The following is a 3,945-nucleotide window of genomic DNA, read 5'->3' on the forward strand; positions in this document are numbered from 1 at the left end:
CCTAAAATATGAACCATGACTTGAATTTTATTTTCGAGTTTGTAGTTGTCCTTGTTATGTTTTGAAAAAGTTTTGCTGAGCTTTTTGTTTGATGCCCTCTGCTGAATGCGTCCTGAGATTGTGTTTTCCCTCTGCATTGCTTAGTTCTACTGTTTCTTAGATTCCATATGTTGCTTTTGATTTGCTTATGTTTTCAGGTAGTATTTTCAGAAAGGTTAGACGAACTGTGAAACATTCATGCATAGAGGAAAATGTCTGTTTTACCCTTGCTCTTGTTTGACAGTTGAGATAAAGGATTCTAGCTAAATGTTTCCATTAGCGTTTTAGAGACATTGATCCATTGTTTCTAGCATGCAGTGTTAATGATGAAGTCTAATTTGAGTGCAGTTCTTCCTTTGTAGGTAATTTTTTTCTTTTGTGACTGTTCAGATTTGTTTTTCATTTTTATTTGGTTTTCCAGTGCTTCATAACGTAACTTTTGTTATTCATTTATTTTACTTTTTAACTAGAAGTCTCAAGCTCTTTGTGAATTTTAGCTTTTTTTTTTTCAATTTTTTGCACTTTGAAGCTTGGTTTGAAGCAATTGGATTAGATGTTTAAACTTTACCGCACCCATCACTGTAGTCTTTCTTATTTCGTAGAAAGTTTTTTTCTCTCAGTGCATTTATTGATATAAAATTTCAGCATTACTTTTATATATGCATTGACATGATAACTCCTCTGTCTTTTTAAAGATGTTTCCTGTAGTGAGTGGGCTGGACTGCAATGTCTGTTCTTTCCCGCATGCAGTCTGCTACTGATCAGCACTTACAACCTGGTGGCTCCTTGTTCTTGGCAGCTCACCACCATGAGTCTATGGATATCCAGTCAGCATAGTATGGGCATTATAGCGTCAAACTCCAGGGCTCAGGCATTGATCACTCTTGACTGAGAGATTTTTATTTTTATTTTGGCGGTACTGGGGCTTGAACTCAGGGTCTCATGTTTGCTAGGCAGGTGCTCTACCACTTGAGTGTCTCTGCCAGCTCTAGAGATATTTTTTAGTAGTGTCTCACATAGTTCACAGTGGTTATTTTTTGCTTCTGATTTTTTTCATGTATTTGGTGGTCTATTCATGTTTATGAAAGGATATTTGACAAAAGTAGTCTGATGGCACTTGACTACTTGTGATGACTGAGTGCAAGTTCTGTGAGAGAATATGAGGACTAACAACTTTAGTCTGGGAGCAGAAAGGAAAGCAATTGAGTGGGAATCTCGATTTTCTCCCACGCTCACTTTGAGGAAAAATGTAGATATAAAAGCAGTTTTACAACAGGTTGCCACCTAAATTTTCTCCCTCCTCCACTCCAGCAAACCAGGAGGTCTTGCTTTTTCCTTCCCACTTACTCTCTCCCCATGGAAATGGCTCCTGTTCTATGTAGCCCTGTGAATGCAAAACTACAGAGGCTCATTTCAGCTTTTGTATGAAGAAATATTTATCTTTTGTACCTAAAATTTGCAGTTCGATGTAAAAAGTGCCGGTTGAAAATAGTTTTAAAATAAAATGGGTGGTAAGATATATCAGTATGTATGCACATACTTCTCAATTTAGTAGAAGCTGTCATAATCTATATTGCTTTTATATCACTGACTTAAAATAGTCTAGGAAAAGTTTGAATAAATCTTGAAAACAGCACCTGGTATGCTGAACAGTACATAATGAACATTTTATGACTAAAGATGCAAAGAAAGTGACATTCTTGACTGATGATATTAAAAGATGTCTTTGGAAATAGAACAAGTTCATTTTAGAAGTTTCAGAACATTTAAAAAGAACCATAGGGATTTTTCCTCCCTTTTACGTTTAACACCTTGCATTCATGTCTCCATTATTGCGAGAGGGTTCTCTCAAAGGGATCTCCAGATTTGATGGGAGTCCATTAATCCTCCTATGGAATATGTTTTTTCTGCTGCTGAAGTATACTCTTCGATGATTAGGGAGTCTAAATCTCTAAACATTTTTCTGCATAAATTCCAGTCCTTAAAACTAAATTGAAAAATCTTAAGTAGTAGACCTAGATCTTTGAATCACAATTTATGACTGTTTGGCCTGTATGTTAACTTTTCACATAAACTTACAAGGTATAGTTTGCTGAAATAGAGTATTGAATGCTTTAAGGTACTCTCATAATTTCAATGACTTGATAATTATCCCCATCTTTTTTTTCTTTTTTAAAGTATTTCCAGGTGAAAAACCAAAATTTTTTTCTTGGTCATTGAGGCATTGGGAGCAACTATGTACAAACATTTAGTCTCTGGAATTGAGTTTTCTTGCCTGTGTAAAAAGATGATTATATTCTGATACTTTTTTAGCTTCCAAGTTCCATGAGATAGCTTGTTTTTAATTTTATTAAAATTAAAAACAATCTAGAAATTAAAATTAAAAACAATCTAGAGATTGGTTTTTTTGCTTTATTTCATTTATGGATTTGTTGTGAAGGCTTAGTTTCACAACATAAGACTGCTGAATTCACCTTGTACCTTACTCTTGTAAACATTTCTGATGCATTATTTGTGAAACTTAGTTGCTCTTTGAGTGAAAGAGTAGACTAGATATTTCTCTTACAGCTAAGAAAGCTAATATTGGAGTCTGTATAATGGAAAGAAAACTATTAAGCCTCTCATTAGGTGTTCCATAAAGCATTATTGCAAGTTATTTCCAAGTTCCTTAAATGTCTTAGTTTACTGGGAGTCAGCCTTAGTCATGTAGGTGTCAGCTAATACGTTAGTCTACTTTTGTGGTAGTAACTGCATCTTTTAATCTTAATAGTGTTTCAAGTCTGAAATTACAGGTAATAGTTTCCCCCTGTAATAATAATGCTAATATATTAACTTCACTAGGAAATTCAAAGCAGTCTTAACTGCTAAACTAGTTATATTTTATTGGTAGTTCAGATATTTCCTAATAATTACAGGGTCAGCACATAATTCACAATAGCATAGGTGTTTTCCTAGATACCAGTGATTCTGTCCTCACACTCCTCCAGGTAAACTAGGTAGACATCCCCCACATACATAATTATAAGACTAAAGCATTTTATTGAATCTAGTGAACTTGTTGGTTTTTACAATGATAACCTTTTTATGTGGGATTTTTCTTTTGCCTTTTAACAGCTGTTCATAGGATAGCAGTATCAGGATGTAAAATTACATATTTTTCAAAGCTTTGATCTTTGGTGTTTATTACATTGTCAGTCTTGAAAAGTCTCCTTGGAACTTTGCTGGTTCTCTAATCTGCCCTCTTCATTTTTACCTGTCTTCTTTTTTTTCCTTCTAGATTTGTTTCCTTGACCACCTCTGCATCATAGTTTCCTATCACATATTATTTTAATATAAAGGCATTCTTGATTTGTGTTATGTGCAGTTATGTCCCATTACTTTATCACACCCACTCACATTGATCATTCACTGTATATGCCTGAAATGACCTGTGTATCCAAGGTCCACCCATCCTTTACTAAGTACAGATCTGGCTGGACTCATTATTTACAAATGGGTTCAATGATTCCTAAAGACCCCATCTTTAATGGCACATTTAATTATATTGGCCTGTATCTAGTTTTAGGGTCACAATGGTTAACTAACATAAAATATAAGCTGCTTAGGTAATACAAGGTTTTCTAATTTGGCCCCAGGTCATCCTTTTAGCCGTATCTTCCATTAATATTGTCAACAAATGGCTTCACTTCTCTGCCTTTTAACTCACAATTTTGATGTAGAAGTTGTATCAGGCTAACTTCTCAAGACAAAATTTTCTTCAATAAAAAATAGAATTTTACTGTAGAAACATCAAAACTATACATAACTTTAAACATCTGACAACATTTGACTGGAGCTATTTTTTTTTTTCAGTACTGGCATTTGAACTCAGGGCCTCACCATGCTTGCTGCGCAGGTACTCTACCA

The sequence above is a fragment of the Castor canadensis genome, chromosome 1 (genome assembly GCF_047511655.1).
Source record: "Castor canadensis chromosome 1, mCasCan1.hap1v2, whole genome shotgun sequence".
In the NCBI taxonomy this organism is placed as follows: Eukaryota; Metazoa; Chordata; class Mammalia; order Rodentia; family Castoridae; genus Castor; species Castor canadensis.